We start from the raw sequence: 22,236 nt of genomic DNA, 5'->3' as shown, positions 1-22,236 counted from the left end.
AAAACTCTGCTTGTGTAACAGGACCCGTTGCCGGAGAATCTTTGATATACCAACAGTTCAGTTCATGTTGAACATTGCAAAGGGATTTCTGATAGTCATTGAGTGAGTTACATACGTGGTGTCAGTTCCCTGACCCACTGTTCATACATTGTCCTGGCATGGAACAGGGTATAAGCTGTCATTTGAGAGGAGATGTCTGTATTTGATGGCTTGACAGGGCATGTTGGAATGTGCCTCTGGAAGAGGCTGGGTGATTGTCCTTGTAGCTTGTCAGTCCAGTTGTGTCCCCCAGTGCATCACCCCTGACACAAAAGGGGAGCAGGCAGGGGTGGTTGATCCAGGGCTGGCCATCTACCTCTGCCAGGGCCAACTGCTTTACTTTCCCTGCAGAATCCCCTTATTCATGATCACTGAGTGCCCTGTTATTATCTTTGCCTGTTCCTGCCTTTTGACAACTGGCAAAAATTAGAAAAGGGGAGGAGGAGAGAGAAAGGAATTAGCTTCTCAGGTTTTACCACACCGCCATGTGAGTTCTTCAATACGCAATGGTACAAACTTGAAAACCTGGGAGGGATGTTTAATTGCGTTAAAAAAGGTATCCAGCATCAATTCCTAAAAGGCTTTATTATCTAAAAGGAATATGTGTTTACTGTGTTCCAGCAGTTGTCTAATTTTTCTATGTAAATATTCAAACAGGCTTGTTACAAAAAATTATCTCTAAAAATACTGGTAAAATTTTGATTACCATGAAGCTTTACAAGGGATTTTGAGTTAACCACCCAAACTAATTAAGTGAAATTATCCTAATTTGTTTATTATGTTAATGATCTGAATTAATTTATAGTAATTTAGCATGTATTACTAAAGATTTATTATGTTTCCTACCAAATGACTTAAGAGCTATAAATCCCATGGTTAAATGTAATTAGCGGAGACATATTTATCGAAAGGGATAATTACATCTGATAAAAGTTCTTCAGTTAGGCTTAATTAAAACAGATTATTCCCCCATAAATGAAAAGTAAATATGGTAATTGCTGGGTAGATATTCATTGCAAAAATGAATATCTCAGCATTTTAATTTTCTAGAGGGGTGGGAAAATCAGCTATATAACTGATTGCTTCCCAATAAACTACGATTAATAATCCCTAGGAAACATTTTTATAGGAGTAAACATTTTCCTAGCTAATGACTAAAGAGTAGACACTAGTCAGAAAAATCAACCATTAACTCATTTTTTTTCTTGAGTGGACTGTTGCTGCTTTGAGCTAATGAAGAGCATGCTAGGAAAACTACATTTTCTTCCAATAAGACTGTTCCAAGCTCATCTAAGTAGCAGAACTGAGGAAAAACCACACCATTTCTGCTGATGATAATATGGACTGTAGTTTCCTAGGCATACACCAAATTTACAGTGGTTTCTGATGCTAACAGAATTTATTTAATACACATCACTGGACATGAAGAGATTAGATTGTAAATCTGTTTTTTCATAATTTATAAGTACATTGTGTTAAAAGCACTTTCTGCGGGGCTGTCAGTGGTAAATCACATTGAAAAGAGCGGGCAGAGCTGAGAGTAGCAAAAATATAAACACGCAAAACCAGATTCTTTTCTTGGCCAGAATTACTTAATAAAAATACTTGGAGACATGGGGGAATAAATAGGATCTAACTACTTGATTCACAGCTGGCTAGGTATAAATGAGTGGAAATGGAGACATTTAAACTCAGATCATTGCCACAGAACGTGGCTTTCTACTGGAAGAATTAGGACACAGTGTTTTGGCTAGAGGAAAGGATGGCTTGTCCTGCAATACTTAAATTTTCTAATTTTACGAATGTGCTATGTGAATTGGCTGCTCTTTGGTGTGTCAACGACAACTGCTGCCATTTCTCCTGGGATTTGTAATTGTGGGGGTATGACTAGGTAATCAATGAAGGCTATAAAATTTTGGGACTGTGTCTATGAAGTACTTGAGGTCGATGCAGCTTGCAAAAGCTCTTGTGGATGGAAATACATGCGTAAGCTCAGACAGCTGACATCTGTGGCTGCCTGAGTCCTCTGGCAACACACTCTGAGGTCTAGTGGGAAGTGTCTCAGGAAAATGTCAATGACCAGAGTGCTTGGGGATGAGGCAACGTTCATTGGGATGCAATGCAACAGAGTTTGAGACTCATTTCAGTTGAGTCACTGTCTGTCATTCTTGTGGCCAGAAGGTTTGGAAGGAACTGGGTGATATTTTGGTGAAAAGTGTATGTTAAAAGAGATTTTGGTGGTGGGATGCACACTAGTTACAAATTTAGATTGAATTCTGGCAGTAGTTCATACTAAAACAGTGGCTGAAACTTAGAATATGTTGAAACTCTTTTTCATAGGTGACTGAAGTCTTCTCTCCTGTGGGCACTACCAAGAGCTAGATGGGAGCTCAGACCTGTGGTGTGGCAGCAACCTCACCCAGTGTGGCATTGCCGTCCACTTTTCTTCCCCACATTATCCAAATAAAACACTTCACTTTGGGGTTTCTCCAGTGTTGCACAGCCATGCAGCTTCAAGAAAAACTTCCCAACCTTTTGTTTTGAAGTAGCACTTTTCAGGGAAAAGTGTGACCTGAATTTGAAGGTTAAACAAACAAACAGAAAAAGGTGAATAATCCATATAGTGAAGCCAAAATTATTTTCTTTTGGGTCAAATGAAATGTTCTGGATCAATCCAAAATGAATTTTCCAGAAATCCCCCAACAAATATTTCAGTTTGAGCAAGACAAGTCCCTTCCATCTCCCTAACCTGTTTTTCATTGATCACTTCCATACAGAGTAGGTTGAAAGTCAGGACTGGGATCAAGATGTGCACCTAGGAAGGAATGAAACAAACAGGTTAGCCTCGTTACTGACAGGAGCTGATTTCTATAGCTACTATTTAAGAGCAAATTTTGCTAACTACTGTGGTTTATGCCTGATGATAATGAGAGAGCTCAAGAGAGCAGTGGAGGTGAGGCAGTGATGGATTTACTGGAGGGGAGAATTTGGGGAATGTATCTAGGGCAAAGAACTATTGAAAGCCTGTAGAAAGTAGCCTTTCAGGCTTTAAAAAAAAAGGAAATTGGGTGAGGGTCTTGGGAACTGAGCTGTGCAGAGCTGAGAGATGGAACAAGAGCAGAAGCTTTGAGGTGACACACAGACTTTCAGCACAGGGGTTCCTGGTTGACTAATTCACCAAAACCCTGTGCACAGGAGGAAGGTAGAAATCTGAAATTTCAGAACGATAACAGGTTTCTTTCCATTCTGAAATGAAATCGAGGCAAAATATTAGATTAAACTAATATACTGTAATCTTGGCAAACATAATTGCACAGACCTTGTGTTTATATGCTTTTCAGACAATTCATGATGCCCATATCTATAACAATTTTACAGAGCTGAAAGTAAATGATAAACATTCTTTATTAGAAGTAAAGTTGGAGAGGCATTTAATCCAGAGTGAGTGAAAACTCCAGCATACACTCAGTAGTTTTTGCTACTCAAGAGCATTTCAGCAAGTTTGTGTAATATCAGTGATAGTACAACTGGCATTGCCCAGAAACTATGAAAATGCAAATGAGACAGGTTTGTGCTTTTGCTTCTAGAAGAGAGAAAAAGAAAACAGTTTGCCTAGACTGCTCCTCATCTTTTCCAGCTTCAGGGGAATTATTCAAAGGGCTGTTTTTAAAGTATATCTTGGTTTTTTCGCTATGGTCTACAGACCGTTGCAAGGAACTCAGCCTTGGACAAGACCTTTTGAAATGCTGTTTCTGGTGCAGTTCCCGTTGGTGAAATGTGCTAGGGAACCCAAAATAACACTTAAATTCCAGTGCTGTTGAAAAGCATATGAATCTCAGGACTGAGTTATGCTTGCGTATTTTGGGTTCAGTAAGCTATTTGATCATTGTCCTTAGAGATGATCAAGAATAAAAGCTTTTCCAGCAAGGATGCACTGTCTCTCTGCTCCTCTGCTCATATCAATCCTGTTTTTTAGGAGCACGGTGGACCTTGGTGTGTATTATTTGAGTCCCTGGTTGTGTAAGAGAGTTACTCTGGAAGTGCTTTGTACCAAGTGAAGGAAAAATCACAGGCACAAGACAGCAAACCAGACCATGCCTTATAATCCAGACTGGTGATACAATACAAAACAGAGCTTGGGTTGAGACTGGAAGAGGCTGTTAAATGGCAGCTGTGGTCTTCAGAGGAGAGAGGGAGCTGGTGCTCTCTGGTCCAACCAGGATGATTCTATACTTTATGCAGCTGAAGAAGCTGATTGTTGTGGTTCAGCATTGGTGGATGCTTGGAGTTTAATTTGCACTAAACCACAGTAGGATCTGGTCCACTTTAAACTGCACAGAAGAGTCTGTATTTTCATCTCGTTCGGCTGTTTTCTGTTTTTTCTGCTGCTGTGTGACCTGAGCTATGAGCACATGTACCAATGAAAAACCCATTGAGTTGAATCACCAAAGCAGTACTGCCAGAGTGTGTCTGGGATAGGTGACCTATTTAATAGTGAGGGTGGATGGTTTCAGGTTTTTTTAAATCAGAACAGATTTTTTTTTTTGCTGAAAAGGTCTGTTGTCATTTCAACTCTTTCCCTATAAATAAGACTCGTCTGGAAAAAATGTAGTTTTGGGGGGATTTTTTTTTGTTGTTGTTGTTAAAATGCTCAAATTAAAATTTATCGTTCTGGCATTTTTCCCAAGCTGAATGGCAAAGACAAGACATTTCAGAACAGTAACAGTTTCTGTAAAAATGGAAACTGCATTTAACTTATTATCAAGGCCACTTGCTATGAAGATATCTAATTAAAGCATTCCTTTTTAAATACCTATATAACGCCAGCACATTTTATATTAAAGTTCCATTAACTTTAAAGAATTCACCAAAGATTTCTATTGTGTCCAGTTAATCACAGTTCCATATAATCATATTTTATAACCACACATAACATTTTCTATATACATAGGAACACCGTAACAGCTACTTGGTGTAATCCAAGTCTTATCAGTCTCATATTCTGTTTTTGGCAGTTGTCAATAGCAGATATTCAAGGAAAGAGCAGAAAAAGGGAGCAATTAAAGTGTGAATTTTCTCCCTAGATATTTTAATAGATTTTGGCAGTTGTGGCTTAGATATGTTCACATAATCACATATAATATCTTTCTTCCATGAATTTGTCTAATTTTTCCTCAGACTTGTATGAAGAGTTGGTCCGGATAATATCTTGTGGCAAGGAGATTTAAGAAATAATTTTAGCTTTTGTGAAAGGGACCTTTCTTTTGTTTGTTTCAGATTGGTTTCTGGCATTTTGATTTTTGCCGCCTCCATCTTGTATTTTGAGAAATAGAGCAAAATTATATTTAGTAGAGGTTTTCACACATATTTGATTGTGCTAGTTACCCCTTCCATTGCTTTTTATAGTTCTGCTCCATATATTTTGAAAGATGTTATCTACAAAGGTGGCTGATGTTGACTCATGCAGTGACAAAAGGTTGTTTCTCTCTTATATTTTTAAATTAACTATTGTGTTCCTACTAAGCCCTAACATTGCAATTACTGTTTTGACCACTACTTAATGTAAGAGCATATTTCTAGAGAGCTGCTCACAGTGACTGAGGTCTTTCCTAAGTGGTCGTAGTTAATTTGGAGATGATATGAGTGTATAGATATGTATGTATTTCTTCTTCATGACTTTAATTTCTTGACATTAAGTTTCATCTGCCATTCTATCATCTCATTCGTTTATGTGCAAGATACCTCACAGCCAGTTTTGGTTTTGAGTATCTGGAACAGTTTCATATATTCAGTGAAATTTGTCACCTGAGGATTCACATCAGTTTTCCTGTTACCTGTGAATGCAGTGAACAGATCCCATGGGACAGATTGTTCCTTCCTGTGCTGGGTTTTCTGCCTCTGACTCTGTTAGTGGGCTCAGCAGTACCATCTTGTCTTATCCCAGGACACCTGAAGCTCCTTAAGAGCTTTTAATGAGGAATATGACCCAAAGCTTTTCTGAAGCGGAAGTATGATATTTCACCTAGGTCATTCCTCCAGTATGTTTGTGAGGCAATGTATCTTTCAACAATAGCCATGTTGGTGTGTTCTCACATTTATTCAAGTGTCTTCTAATTCTTTTCTTTATTGTACTTCCAGCCAGCTGGTCAGATTTAATGGACCTAGCTCTTTCCATCTTCTGGAAAGCCTTTTAAAAATTGCTGTCATCTTTTCATTTCTTTCTGTCTTTAATACTGAGCTGAATGTAAGCGATAGGGTACATGCCACAGTAAGTACTTTGGCAATTTCATATCCAATACTATCTTGGTGCTGGTGACTTGTTACCAGTAATTTTATTCATTTATTCTGAAACTTCTTGTACTGACATTTCAGTTTGACACAATTCCTCAGACATATTTCCTGTGTAGAAAAGGGAAAAAAAACCCCACAAAAAACCTCTCTGATATCTGAACATCCTTAATCTCTTCCATCAAGAAAGCTGAGGTAAAGAATGCAGTTACTGCTGGATATTTTTTTTTGCCTTTTTTTGATTTTTTGCAATGGTTTTATCTTCCTTCAATCTTTCTTTAATAGCTCAATTTCTTATCAGCCCTGCAGACTCTTTGGTAGGATTCCTTTTTGAGTTGTGGGTTGAAAAAGTTTTTGCTATTTAGTTTTTGTGTCTTTGGCATGTTGATTGTTTGAAATCCTTTTTTTTTTTTTTTTTTTGGCCTACTTTCTTAAACTTCCTAGCTAATGTGTCTGAGTTTCAACTCTTCTGTTTTACCTGTTTGGACTTGCTTTCTAGTTTTAAAGAGGGACCTTTTATTATGCACCTCTTCCTCTCTCTCCCCTACTTTTTTTCCCTGTTTGACCACATAAGCCTTTATTTGATCATTTTGAAAGGGTAAGTAGAAAATGTTTCTTATGAACATCTCCTATGGTTTTCTAAATAGTCCCCATGCCACCGATAAATGTCTTGCCCTTTTATCTGCAATTTCTTACTTTCCTAGTAATAATCATTTTTAGGTAGATCTTCATTTAGAGTTAAGCATTATTGTAGATCTAATCTTCCTTATCACATCACTGTCTCAGTTACATAGTCAAGAATATTGCTGCTGTTCCTCCTATGCATGTTTGTCATTTCGATTCACAGGAATCCTTTAGAGTAAATACTTTCATCATAAGTATTTTCTCAACTAGATATTGTCCGTTTGCTTTCTGACCTCACAAGCAGCTTTTCTAGTGTCTCTGGCATCTCGTCTGCCTGTAGGTTTAGTTTTGCCTCCTGGACTTCCCTCCTGCCTCTCATGGTCTCGCTAATACCCCAGCTGGCCATCACTAGAAGCTCTTCTCCAAGAGTCTGCTGATATTTCCATACCCAACTGTAAGATGTAGTTATTACAACTTATTTTTTTTTATCCATATATGTAGTGTATAGCATGCTTACACCATTAACCCTTTACAAAACAGTAGGGAGTATCTGAAATACAGGTTAGAGAGAGCCAAAGGTGTACTGACTTCTCGCGTGGAGAAATCTGGGAGGTTTTAGGAATAGTGTTTTCTTTAGAATTCTATTTAAAAGCACACAAAGCTAGGGCTTTTATCTAAGAAAAGCAAAGAAAGCTCCTCTCTTCCTGAGCAACTCTACTTGTAAATGAAAAGAGCTTACCCTAATCCCTGCAGCAAGTGGTGATGAAAACCAAGAAATCCAACAAGCAAGGCCCTTTTTCTGCAGCAGCACAAGAATCCTTGGGCCAGTTAATTATTCCTTTCTTCAGCAGCTTAAATTACAAAATCTCTTTAATATTCTTGACCTGTAGTAGAAGAATATGACTACTCATCCTCAGTATTACAGTTCCTTATGGGATGCCCCATCATCCAACAGCAAAAGGGTCATTGTAAGAGACTTAATAGTGCCTGAAGGTTTAATAACCTCTGAGGGGAAAAATAGCTTGAAGACAATGATCGTTAAAAGCCAGAGCATTTTCTTTGACATATTACACCAGACAAGACTGGACTATGGTTGTTATTGAGTTACTACTATATTGGAAGTAGCAATGAATTGACCTTGTGAATTTATTTTTTAGGATTTTTTTTTAATTTCAGTGTGTGTTTTCTTTCCTGTTTGGTACAAAGAAAAGCTCTCTGAAACTTTCTAGGAAGTGTAAGTTAAAAAATTGTTTTCAAAATTAGGGGGAAGGTATTGGAATTTTGATTTGTTTTGTGATGTGTCAATAATAAATCATAATATGGCATGCATAATATCACCTTGTAAAATATTCTATTCATCTTAATTAGGAAGGTTTAATTCTTGAATTTCTCTGAGATACCAGAACTGATGTAATTTTGGAAAAACAAAACCCTAAGACTGTCCAGATGTGCCTGATTAACATGGCTGGTTCTCTTCTTTCCAGGAGGGGCTTTGTGTTTGCAAGGTGTAGATGTGTGTTCCCGTGTTTGTGAGGCTGTTCTTCCCACACTTCATAAGCTGTGGAAGCGAGAAGTTTGACTGATGGCTTTTGCACAGAGTGTTTTGGGTAGATCAGGCTTTTGGAATGCCAGAACTGTGGTATTTTTTATAGCTTATTTTTTGTAGTGGTTGTGAAAAGTAAGGCCTTTGGAATTGTCTCAGATTGTGTGCCCAACCTCATGAGGCACTCTGGCAACTTTGGTCTCACACAAGTTACATTAACCTGGCCTCAGGACAGAAATCAATCTAAATGCAAACCTGACTTCTTTAAGCTGTGTTTCCCCTCAACAGTTTTCTTCTTTTTCTCTTGCACACACACCTGCTTATTTGCACACATGCAGACAACAGCCCAGTACATCGAGCTAAAGTATAAGCCGATCAATCTATGTGTCTGGAGGAAAATAGAGAGATTGTTTATTTCCATACCTAATTACTCCTTATTAAAGAGCAACAGAACTTTTGACAGGACAAATTATTTTCTTACATAAGTAATAAGAGAAAGTGACAGGCACTCATAGGAAATGAATGAGGAACACAGCACAATAATGAACTCTTTGGTAAAAGGGATAGGTAGTCTTTGTGGATTTGTTTTTCTACAGAAAAGTAGGTGATGCTTCCAATGTTGAAAAGATACAAAAGGGATATAACATAAGACTCTATAAGCAGGAAGACTGTTCTCTGCCATGGTGATAATACCATGGGGAAATCCTGCAAAAGAAAATGAACAGAACAATCAGTTAATACCCACTCTAGGCTGCTAGATCCTGGGAAGAAATGGACATTAAAATCTGTGTTTTATGGCACTGAGAGGCACCAAGTTGAACGAGATCAAAGGCACGGTATATATATTCACAGTAGTAGGAAGTCCTACTGTAAAGAGCTAATAATCTCCCTGGATGGACAGTGGCTAAAATACTGAGTGGCTGAACATGGAGACATACCTTCTCTGCTCAATGGCTGTGGTCTGAGGGGAGAGAAACTCTGTGCCTTTTTCCCCCCCAAAATAAACAGAGCCAGGAGCTCTTGTACGTCTTCTTGTATGTGAAGCATGGGGCCACTGAGCCATTCCCCTTTTCTAACCCAGAGATCCAGTGATGCCCACCTGTTTTTAATGTAAGAAAATGGCTAACCAAACTCTGCAGAAATTGTAACCAGATGAATGAGGACTTGAAATAATAAACCACTTTCCCCTCCCTTTTCTAAGAATCAAGAGACTGAAAATGTCAGAGTTTTGCTAAACTGATTTAGGAGAAATCTTGAATTCTTTGTCTGACAAATAAGAAGCAAACTGAAATAAAGCCAGATAGCAGGTGGGGAATGCATAACAACTTACAGAAACAGGAACAAACAGTGATTTACTGTGGGCTGTTATAAGAAAGTGACTTACCAATTCATAAATTCACAGTAAGCTTGCTTTTGTATTATCATCTCTGTTATCTCCAGTCCTAAGGACTATAACGCACAGCACAAGTAATCTCCAGTCCCTTCAGTCTCTGTCACCTGAGTTGCAGAGTTCCCTTCTTTATGCTCGTGCTTAACTTTTCCCCTTCTGCAGACGTTTGCTGACTGTTCCTGCATTTCCTTCCATCAGTGGAGGCACTGAGCTGAGCATGAGAGAAATAGGAAAGACCCGTAAACTGCTCTTGAGGCTTGGTGCAGCCCCCAGCACCTCTCTCCTTCACCCTATGGCCCTGGCTGAGGTGGGAGAGAGGGTCGTCTGCCCTCCAGACCACCCTGGAAGAGAAGTGCTGCAAAGATAAGACCTTCCCTCTGATTTTTACATCTCAGGCCTCGCCTGCACCCCTCAGCCACAAAGTGCAGTGTGGTACTTCCTTCGCTTTTTCACATGAAATCAATTTTTAAAGCAGACCAATTACAGGAAATGTTTACAGCACTTCTCTGCTGCAGCATCAAACATTTAACAGCTCTCCTCATGAGCCATACTGGAATCCAGTCCTGCAGCATGCTGGAAGTGGACACATGCTGAAGCGGTCCCTTAGGAATCAGTGTACAGCAAGCAGGGGCAATGCCACACGGCTGGCAGCCCTGCCAGGAATTGCAGCCTGTCTGAGCATGGGAGCCCCGGCATCCCACAGACACGGCCCTGTGAGGCTGCACAAGAAATGGGGCAGCGTGGAGTTCACTGACTTCCCGCTGCTGCCAGGACTGGGACAATTCATCATCCCTGGCTGCGGACCCAAGAAATCATGTTCTGGCTTTCCACATCCTCCCTGCCTGGCGTGAGCTGCGGAGAGAGGTGTGTTCAATTGCTCAGGCCTGCAGGCAGCCCACCATCCCGTGAGCTGTACTGCTTGCACTCTCCTGTTGTGTAACCCGGTGAATTTGAGATGTGATGAGGACTTCTGTATCCTTTTTAATGTGATGGAGACGCATCTGGCATGGCAGAGAGCAGCTGCAACAGGAGGCTTAAAAGCACTGCAAAATGGAAGCGCTATATTATCTTAAGGAACCAGGAGGTGATGCTGATCATTGTGACCAGATGAAGCTGGATAGAAGCTGTGCTTGCCCAGCACCTCTGATACCTGGACCTTTCTTGGGTGAAGTTTAGTACCTGAATGCTGAGCCATCTGAGAAGGGAATTAATTTTGACAAAAAAAAACAAGGTCACATCTGCTTTGCTATCCCTGGTGTAACCACGGTCCTGCAGGTTAATTTATCTTTAAGCTTGTTAACTAGCTTGGAAAAAAATCACAGTGCAGCTGTACTGGCAAAGAGCTTGGTGGCCAAGGAGAAAAGGAGCTGGGTAAATACTGTGTGGAGTGCACCCCGGCTCAGCTCTGGACTACTGTAGCTCTGCAGGGCTACCTGGCTGAAAGCAGGCTGAGGGACTCGAGGTGAGCTGGTGCCAGTGGTGCTGGGACCAAGATCTGAGTCAGAGCTTTGCAAAGTATTTAGCTGATTCCACTTGAACATCAGGAGTGAGGCTACATTTGGGAAGATAATTACTGAAGCACACTTTGGCTTTTTCTTGGTGGCAGACCCAAATCTGACAGGAATGGGTGTAGGACAGTGTTCAGTCTCTGCCTATTTGCAAAGTGTTGCGCTGCCACTGTCCCACGCCAACACTGAAATAATTGCTACAATTATAAATCGTCCCTTTTATAACAGCATGCTGATTATTTACAGTGCAGAGACTAGCCTTTCTCTTAAATTCTTGTACTGGTTGAGAATGAGATGAATCTTTCCTGCTGTTTGAATCAGACAGGAAAAACAAACATGCCGTCACCTTTAATTTGCAACAGAGAGGTCTGATTCTTTAGTCATAGTTGAGTTTTACACCAATGCAATTTTATAAATTTCCATCAAGTTATTCCAGATTTGTACCAGCTGAAATGGAAAATGCCTGCTTGATGCGCAGATTAAGGCTTGGGAGCAAGGAGTACAAAAATGTGAAGCAGAAACTGGTCCATGGGAAAGGAATAGAAATGAGAAAGAAGAAGAATTATCCTGCTTTAACCTAATGTTGTTAATCTATATTGCCCATTATAATCTCGAGTGTCCTGCTTAGTGAAGTATGCAATCTGTAGTGCTGGTTCCTGCACAAGCAGTGTATCTAATATAAAGGACTGGCTCAACATCCATCATAATAATTACTGTGTCATAATTTTCTGCCCTTCCTACCTCTGCTGCAAAGAGATAGAAGAGGCCTTTCAAGTGCTTGAGAATTTTCACTAAAAATTTCTCAGGGTTTTCTTTATATGGAAATCTGTATTTCTGCCCTATTTATTTTGCAGGTCTGACCTGACATAATGAAATGTACTTTATTGGGGGGTGTAGGAACTTAATTTGAATATCTGAAACTGTGCCTATTTCATTCAATGTCTGAATTTGCTCAGCTGCACTGAAAGGGAGCAGTAGGCATATTAGAAGTTTCATTTGAAAAGTGCTCCCAAAAAACCCTTTGATTCGGTGACCCACAGATTCAGAGACTACTTGACTCTAAAGTTAAATAGGAAGCAGTTTCATATGGTCATTGCAGCTCGGAGTGGTTAAAAATTGGTCTCTGCTCAAGTCTTTTGTATTGAAGGAGATGTAAGCAATTTCAACAACAACAAAAAAAAGTGAGCTCTCCCAGATCTGTGAGATGGCATAATTTTGGGCCCCAACTCACACGCGTGTGCTTGGAGCACCTTCTTGGCTTTATATTTTCGTTAACGTTGTTAATTTTCATAGCTGTGGAGTACAGCTTGAAAGTGTGATGTGCATGAAACCAGTCTAATCAATACCCCCAAGACCTCCGCATCTCGACGGCAGGCTACCTCCAGCTGCACCCCAGCGGGTGGCTTTGCCTGTGCAGGAAGGATTGTGCAGCAGCTCCTTGCGAGCATATCTGCCCTTATTACATTGCACCCTGGCAAGACATGTCCATTTAGGCAGCAGAATGGTAGCGCTGTCCCTGTTCCTGCAGGAGAAACTGATGCCCGGGGCTCTCTGCATTGGACCCTCAGTGTCTCGGTGCTTTGCTGTCTGTGTTTTCCTGCAACAACAGCCCCATGCACGTTTTTAATGTCACTTCTGCTCTGGTTTCTCTATTGCTGGGGGGCTGTCAGACTGCAAAGCAATCATTTACATCTGCATTTGGGATGCGTTGGTGAAACCCAGAAACCAGCTGATGGGACCTTCACCACAGGACACAGGGCTATACATTCAAAGACCCTAAACTGTAGCAAAATCGAGTGATAGCTTTCGGAGATTAAGGCGGCTTGCATTTTTACATTAATACTTCACTAAGGGAAGTCCACATAAAGGGTTTTATTACACAAAAATATAATGCAGTCACTGAAAAGCAATAGAGATTTCTTCCTAAATGTACCGTGGTAAATGCTACTGAGGAAAATACAAAGTCTCAGTTCCACAAAGGCATCCACTTGACAGAAAATGTAATTGGGATCAAGACCTGAACTGACCTTATTCTACACTCTAGTTGTGTGGTTGTGTTTGTTTATAGATTTTGTTTTTACTTTTAATTATAGAAACATTTATTTTCTGCCTCTAGATGTTTTAAAAATTCCATCTTTTTGATGTGTAAGTGCAGAAAAAAACAAAGAATATCTTTGGACTCTGCTTTAGAAAACACAGCTAACGTGCTCAGTTCTCAAAAGGAAAAGAAACAGTGGAGAGTGATATAAGCATAAGATCTTTCCATTGAGTCCGTGCAGTTTACTGATAATTTCTTTGGCTTTATGAATTGTCATCTTTCTCTTGTTGTGCACTTTTTTCTTTTTTCATACACTGTTGTATGCAAGAGCTTTGGAAACATATGCCAGTGTGCCTGCCTTTGCACGCGTGAGTTGTCTTAATAAGAGCTGAGACCTGCATGGGTAGAGCCAGTTGCATTTTTCTCTCAACTCTGTAAATGTTTGCAGGTCGGTTGGGGGAGGTCCCTGTGCCTGCCTGGACAGCATTCTGTCTCTGCACAAACTGTACTTTCTGCAAAACACACAAAAATAATTTTATCTTTCATCTCTTTCAGCTACAGTAACCTTAACAGGTACAAAAAATAAAATAATGACGTTTAAGTTGATGATGCCCCTCTTAAAGATATAAAAACCGACTAGATTGAATATGAGTCCTGAGGATCCCCCACTGCGGGATGAGCTTCCATCCTGCAATACGACCTGGGAGAGATTTTTCTACTGCAGAGGAATATTCAGCAGTCTCAGTAGCAAACATTGAGCTCAGCTGCAGCTGGCATTAAGACTAAATTTTTGAACATCTGAATATTGAAAGCCTTTTAAACTCACCTAATATTATTCTATTACTGAAACAAATCTAACAGTAAATTGAAAAAAAAAATAGGAACCTTCTAAAAAATATGCCTTCCCCATCCATTTTCAGCTTCAGTATTATGTAAAGATGACAGTTATCAGCTATGTAGAAGAGCAGCTATATTAAATGTTAAATAACCTTTAACAGCACCAAATATTTAATCATAAAAAATTAAATTGACAGTGGTGTGGTTCACATAGTATCCCCTCGAAAGCCTGACAGCATCATTTCTCATATATATTGATAAGTACAAGACATCCATAAAATCGTAGGCTCTGTAGCCTTCTATTTATGAGATGCTATCTAAAACTCATGCATTGCAGGTAATATCAGTAAGTCAATTCAGCTTAGTCTGATAGCTCATAACTTTTCAGACTGTTGTATTTACTGAGCCATAGACTATCCTTTCTTCAAGTGTACTTGAGAAAATGACTTGTACTGTAAGACTATTTCTTCTCAAAGCATAATCAAGTGCTTTAAAACGAACTCCATAACTGCAAATTCAAAACAGTATTAGACCTTGGTAATAATATAAAAAATATTGCTTTAATAATGCTTTGAAAGTTGCATGGAGTATTGGCAGTATTTTTCTAACTGTGGTAACTCACCCAGAAAACCATCAGTGGGAGTCTGGTGCCAGGCTTAGGCATGTCTGACAGGGTGGCAGAAGCCCCTGTCACAGAGCTAATAAAGCTTCATTTATAAATGGAAGAAATTCCTCGGTGTGTGACGTAGGTGACTGTGGGTGGAGAAATAGCTCAGCAGGGAGCAGCGGGCACCGCGGACCGCTCCGTTGTCTGGATGTCCAAACTCACACCTCCTGAGCAGGAAGAGAGCAAGTCTGTTGTCTCTGCTGCTGTTGGCTGCCTTTATCTGTTGCTGATTTGTTGGGTGTACCGTAGAGTTTGGTCCTGCTCCTCCTAAAATAGTAATAATTAACACGTTAATTGTGCTTCTAGACCAATCCCTTACTGAGGGAGACTGTCCTTTCACGTTTGCTGTTCTGGCAGCACAGCAGAGATGCAGGCAGCAGAAATTAACAGGTAAAACTGTCCTGAAAAGGCTCTAGTAGTGCTTTATTTAAATTGGCTTGGATAGATTGTTTCTATTTGCGATTAGGGAATGGAATCAAAAACCCATAGAAAAACTCCTGTTGACTTTAACAGTCTTTTCACTGAGGATTAGAGCTATGTATAGAATTTGCTTGTAAATAAACTGAATTTACAAGAGACTTGAACATATTGGCCATTATTAAACTGAGTCAAATAAAGTCACAACTGCCCAGAACTGAAGCTTAATACCGAAACAGAATTTAGGCGATGACGTTCCCAGCTAGGGGACTTTGCCTTCCTGAATTGCTTATTCCTCTCATTCACCTGCATTTTCTGGGGCTGGAGCTAAAACCAGAGCGAGAAGCTGCATTTCCCGTTCTGTTAGCAATGGCCGGATTTGCTCAGCAATCACTTCTGTCCATAATTCAAGCAGTGAATTGCTGTTTTTGAGGACTTCATGGTGGAGAATGGTGTTACCAAGCTGTTTCATTATTTTTGAATTTCCATTTCACTGCTTTCTGGCTTCTGATGTTTAAACATCAGCTTTTAGTGTTGAAAACATTTTCTCTGGAGCCTGAGCTGCAAAGGGGAAGCTGTGTGCCCCGATCCATGGGCAGGGAGAGGGGGTGCCTCCAGTTACAGGGGCCCAGACTGTCTCTTTGGGGCTGTGTGAGTGAATGGTAGAGCCTTTGACACTGATGTCTGTGACAACCAAAGGGCTGAGAAGTTCCCTGGCCCCAAGGGACTGAGAGTTGGGGCTGAGGGCAGAAGTCGTTTACAAACATGGAAAAAATAGCAGGAGGTAGGTTGGGGGAATAGAGAGAGAGAGGGAGAAGAATGGAAGAGGGAATACATGTGGGGATTCTGCCTGGAGCAGGATGGGTGTGCAAGCTGCAAGAGGGGTACTAATCTGTCCAGGAAATTTTAAAAAATTCGAGTGTGAGAGCAATGCTCAGAAGATGAAGCAACCTGAAGGGGCTTTACTGGAGAAATGAGGAAGGACTCTTTATCAGGAAATGCAGTGATAGGATGAGGAGTAATGGTTTTAAATTGAAAGGGGGAAGGTTTAGATTAGATCTTAGGAAGAAATTCTTTACTTTGGGGTGGGTGAAATACTGGAACAGGTTGCCCAGAGAAGCTGTGGATGCCCCGTCCCTGAAGGTGTCCAAGGCCAGGTTGGATGGGGCTTTGAGCAATCTGCTGTAGTGGGAGGTGTTGCTTCCCATGTCAAGGGGGTTAGAACTCGATGATCTTTAAGGTCCCTTCCAACCTGAACCATTCTATGATTCTATGAAACCACAGCTGAGCAGACTCCATCAGAGATGTGTTGGACTGTGCAGAAATGACTCACTTCTCTTGCAAAAAGGAAAGGATCTGGGGTGCAGATAGGTTTTCAGTTTTTCTGGGATAGAAGTGCTGGTGGTAGCAAAATTGTTACCTGAGAGCAAAGGTATTTACAGCAGCATGTCAACCTTGGTTGGCCGAGCCATGTCCAGAGCCGCAGCCTTGCTCACCATGCAGACAGATGAACGCAAGCAGTGGTTGACCTGCAAGAGCAGCAGATCAGTGGTGAGTGCTCAGATATAGGGCCTCTGTCAGCCTGATAACTACCAGGACTGAAGGGTCATCTGCCTGATGCCATAAAATTCTAGCAGGAGCAATTGCCACTCCAACAACAGGGGAAAAGGCGGCGTCCTGGACTTGAAGGTTAGAGAAAGGCAGAGGGTTAAAGTAAGACAACTACACAAGATTTGGATGCCCAGAAGCATACAGGGGCTGTGACAGCCTGGACCAGAGCAGGTGAAATCTGTTTTGTACAGTGGTTCCTCACTGGAAGTCGTCAGAGGAGAATATAGAATCATAGATTATGAGGTTTTCTGCTGGGAAAGTTCAATGTGATTTGGTTTCAAGTTGGGAAAATTTGACAAAGACATTCTATTTTTTTCTGTCAGTCATAGGATCCCACAGATGTTCTATCTCGAGGCCCCATGGGTGTCCCCTTGCCCAGCTAGGTTATCACTCCCTCGATTGCCTGAGGGACTTGCTGCTGTGTCACAGGAGTCCATGGGCAGCGTCTGTGCTGTGGAGTCCAAAAAGGGAAGGGAATTCCAACATTTGATACCCTTTTTTGTCTTAATTTGGAACAAAACCACAAATTTTGAAATTTTTCACAGCACTGCTGCCTAATTTGGAATTAGAGTGGTGGGATAACATAAATGCATGTGGTAACTGTATAATAAACCTGAGTTCTCATATCGTGCTCATCATGATCCTAAAATATTTTGCCAAAGAGAAAGGCTGCTGACTCTATCCCCATTTTATAGATGTAAAATGAAGACAAAGAGAGATGAATCGTTTTAACCTGCAGATAAATTGATTTACTGAGACTGAGCTAAAAATGGTCACAGTCTAATCATCTCTGCAAACTTGATAGCACAATACACCAGACAAGCAAGAACCCGGTCTTTGCCTAACACGTTCACCGAACACATTGAGATGTTTGTCTTTCTCTGGGGCAGGGATGTCACTTGCTGACACTGCTGGTAACACACGCAGGTGTCTCTCACAGCTCTGCCCTGAGTCTGCAGCAGCTTGTACTGGATATTGCTGTGCAACAGCCTCCCCTGCTCCTAGTTTGATAGCTCTTGTGCTTTGTACACAGACTTTATCTTTCACAGCAAGCTGTCTTTCGGTTTGCAGGTGCCCCCTGTGCTGTGTGGCTGGTGAGTGGCCAGCTTTCTGACTGCAGCGTGGAGCTCAGCCAGGGCACGCTGCTAATGGTGCTGCCTGAGTGCAAAGCGTTTGGGGATCTCTCCTGGCCACAGGGGTTGAAATATTGTTTTATGTCCTCTGAAAGGCTGTAGTTGCGGCAGCACCAACATCCTCGGTCAGGGTGATCCCAAGCAGACCTGTGTCATCCAAGTTGACACGCTGAGACTGGACTTCATCTCTACATATAGAACAACATTTTTCTGTGAACAGGTCAGTGGAAGTGAGAGATGCTTGGATTGGAGATGAGTGAGTTTAGGAAAAAATATTGTTGTTGACAACTGCAGATGTGTTAGAATGAGAATGGGTAGCAGGAGTGGGCTGGGTTCAGTGAGGGCTTCACCAGGAGAGGGTGCATGGAGCTCCTGCTCACAGCTGATGGTCTGGCCAGTGAGTGCAACCCAAATCTGTCATGTTTCAGGTAAATGCCCAAACTTTGGGAAGTCAAGATATCTGCAGCAGTTTGCTGATAAACTTAATAAACTGCAAAATGTCTTCATATTTTATTGCTAGGACTGAAAATCTCTTCCAGGATCTTGACAACAGGAGTAGCTAGAGCATGTAGAGAAACTTCCTTTGTACTGTGCGTGAGGTGAAGTATTTCCACATCTTGGAACCAGCCTTTCTATTTGAACTCAGTCCTTATGGGCAGTTAACCTTGGTGCTACTACTCCTTCTGCAGCATCCATGTTCCAAGCAATAATAGGATTAATTGTTTTCTAAGCTGGTAGTACATCTTTTAACATATGCAGTATGCAGGAGGCAGGCAATAAATAACTGAAAGAAGCCTACAGAGCAGTGGCTCCCACTGAGGATTTTACTGAGCATATAGAGAAATTGATTCTGTTAAACTTCGCTTGCTGGAGTGGAAAGTTAAAGAGAGAAAAAATGCTAAGAAATAGAGTGGTGCACAGGACTGTCACCTTCATTTTAGGATTCTCTCTATAAAATGTGCACATCACAGGCTTGGAACAGCTTCCTAAGGAAAAGGAGCTTTGGTACAATGTCTCAAGGGCAGAGGGAATCACAGCACTTGACATGCTGTTTAAAAGGCTGAGGGAAATGCTTTAAAAAAGAATCTCTGTCTGTTCCAGATCCTGGTTCAGGGTCCACGTGCAGTCTTTTCTCAGTCAGCTCTTCCGATGGAAACAGCAGGATGCCAAACTGAAAATGAAATGTCTGCAGGCTGTGAAATTTGGCCCTCACTAGACTGAGACTCTGGTCTGGAGACTGGCACTGTTTGGGCAGATGGTTGTCCCCATGGACACCTCATCATCTCCAGCAGAGCCCTGGCACTCTCTGGGAAAATCCCCTGACTTTTCACACAGGAGAATGAGTGAGAGGACCAGAAAGGTCCTTAATGGCATGAAAATCAATTAATCAAAGAACTAATCTTTCAGTTTCTTCTTTCCAAGGGAGCTCCCTCCTCCTTCCTTAATCAGAGCTGCTATAAACAGGCTCTTTTCCAATATGTATTTCATACCGGTGCTCTCCATGTGCCCCTCATTGCTCTAAAGAGGGACCTCTGCAAGGTACAGGGTTTGATGCATGGAGTAAGTGCCAGAATCATGGCTGGGTGCTTGTAGGTGTATTTTAAGGACATAGACCCAATTAACCTCAACCTAAGCTATTCTAAATAGAGATAACTGCTTTTTTTGTTGTCACTGTTGTCATGGACAGCTATTATATGCTCCTGGAGATGCCAGAAGGGCTTTTCTTCTAAAATAAAAAGCAGTGAAATGGAAGGTCCCCTGCTGCAAACATGCCTCAAATTTGCTGTGCTCACATGGCTGATCCCCTTGATTTCCTGGGCCTTGTTCCCAACCCCGGGATGGAAGGAGCGCTCTGTAAGTGTCTCTCTTCCTCCTCCTTTTCCCTGAGGTACCGGCTTACAGTCACTGTGCCTAATTTGTAGCTCATCAGATGATGATCTAGTGAATTGGCTACTCAGGCTTTGGTCTAGTTCACCCTTCTGTTACTAATTTTCTGGATGCCCTAGACCAGGCCACGGGGATGTCCCTGCAAACATGTCTCCACGGCTGGCTGCAGGTGGTCCCGTGCCTCTCTGTACGCTGACTGGCCACACGTGGCCGCAGGCAGCTCCTGTCTGGGAGCCATCAGCAGGATTCTGTGCCAAGGAGAAGGACTCTGCTGAGCAGCAGAGTGTGGCCCAAGCACAGCAGCGTGTTCCCAGCTTCCAGGCCCAAACAGATTCACATCCAGCTGGTGCAGGCCGAGGAGCGTGTGTCTGCTGCACCTATGTGTGTAGGCTATACCCTTAATCTCCCCGTGCCTTGGTTCTGTCAAAGAGGTCTAATAGCCCACTGCATCATGGAGGTACTATGGGATAAAAACCTATTAATCATTGCACAGTGCTGAGACAGATGGGTTTCATTCCCAGAATAAATACATAGATAGGCCATGATCATCTAAAGCTAACATTAACACATTGATATCTGCGATTTACATAAACTAGTCCCTGAAACCACAGTTGGATGGTGCTAAAGAAGAGTTTCTGGGCTATTAGGTGTTTAATTTGGCAGATAGAATTCAGTCATGAAATGATCTGCTCTCCTGAAGTGACAAATGTGAAGGGTTTTCATCGCTTGGTTTGTAATACAAGAATAGGAGGGGTTACTGTTAAAAATAAACAGGTCCCTGAATGGACAGGGGTTAGGGAGATCTCAGTGCAGAAAGGTTTGGCTTCTTTAATCTGCAATCTGGCTAGTGTCTAGGAAAATCTTCCCCTAGCTACAGATCTTACTGGCAAATTGTGTCTCCCATTGTGGAGGGAGAGATATCTTGGAAAGGTATTAAAACTTATGCTCCACAATTGTCATCTGGGAAGATACAGTATTGATTGATCCTGGAGTTTCATTTGATTGGTTGCATCAGTGATTATAATATTGATTTGTTTCACATGCTGTTTGTTCCGTGCACTGCTCTGTTGCAGCAAGAATTAGTCCGACTTGCCACTTGCTGCATGTTTTTCAGGAGAGGAATCAGGCAGAATTCATTTTTCACCAGACAGTCTTACAAAGTAATTAACTGAAGGGAGGCTGGTGAGAATTACTGAATTATCCAGGGAACACAGCACAGCCAGAGATTTTTCAGGCATGTGTAAATAAAGGAATTTGCATTCTCCAAATATTTAAAGCAAATATTGTATTCGAAGGGAAGTGTGTAATTTGAAAAAGTGCAGAAATATAATAATAGCTGCAAGCAGTTTCAAAAACTTGCTGCCCCAGCTGAGGCAGAAGGGAAATCTGCAGAGTAGTTGCTGAACTGCTCATTGGAACACTGTGGCGAGGGAGGATGAGGAGGGTGACTGCAACTTCCCATGTCAATTCACGCCCTGGCCTGAGATTTGCTAAATGGCTTGTCTTGCCTTGTCTTCAGCTGCCTTTATCAGCGCTGTTGCCTTGGGCCTGAAGGGCTGGTGTTCAGATGTGGGGATGTACAAAGGAGTTGGTCTGAAACCAGAAGTCACTCTGTTCCAATTGTGCAATGCCACATCGAATCCAGAATCCGAGTGAAGCTGCCACCACTGGAAGGTTCTGAGCATTGCCTCGAGGTCACGTGAATTCTTTCTCTAATGACCACTTATGTCCCCAAAAGGGAGGGTCTGCTGCCCTACGATTGGAGAGGGGCGCATGACATTAGAGACCATCATAGGCTCCTGCAGAAGAAAAGTTTTGAATGTGAATTTTAAATGCTCACTCTTAGTCATCCCATCTGGTACGAGATACTAATTTAAAAAGTGAGACATTTCTAGGCCTACATGTGTAATTTGGGAAGAAATAAATACACTTGGAATGTGAGACAATGTCGCATGGTGTTGCTGTTGCACTGAACCAAATTTTTATCGGTACTGGATACCATAATTAATTGCTATGCTAATTGATATACTCCAGAGCACATCTAGAGTCCTTGGGTTTTTTCCCACTGGTAAAACTAAAGAAAGGTGAAAATGACTTATCCTCGTTTGCTTGACTTTTTCCTGACTGGAAAGAACTAAGAAAGGGCAAAGCAATGAGAGCCTCAAAGGTGAAAGTCACACTTTGAATAAACTTATTTCCAGTAATGTAGAAAAAAGGTAAACAAAGTAGTAAGAGAAAGTGCTGCTTTTCAGTG

At 41.5% G+C, this 22,236-nt stretch overlaps 1 long non-coding RNA gene across 1 annotated transcript; it reads right to left on the bottom strand.

Annotated features, from left to right (window-relative positions):
* Positions 1-1,536: 1,536 nt before the first annotated feature.
* On the bottom strand, positions 1,537-15,004 carry LOC106890729. The gene is made up of 3 exons (XR_001412567.1): positions 14,890-15,004; positions 2,789-2,854; positions 1,537-2,611 (listed from the first exon to the last, which is right to left on the bottom strand). It is a non-coding gene; the product is annotated as an uncharacterized LOC106890729 (long non-coding RNA).
* Between the last annotated feature and the right edge of the window lie 7,232 nt (positions 15,005-22,236).

This window comes from Calidris pugnax, unplaced genomic scaffold, assembly GCF_001431845.1.
Source record: "Calidris pugnax isolate Ruff unplaced genomic scaffold, ASM143184v1 scaffold81, whole genome shotgun sequence".
Taxonomy (NCBI): domain Eukaryota; kingdom Metazoa; phylum Chordata; class Aves; order Charadriiformes; family Scolopacidae; genus Calidris; species Calidris pugnax.
This window is presented reverse-complemented; position numbering and strand designations above follow the sequence as displayed.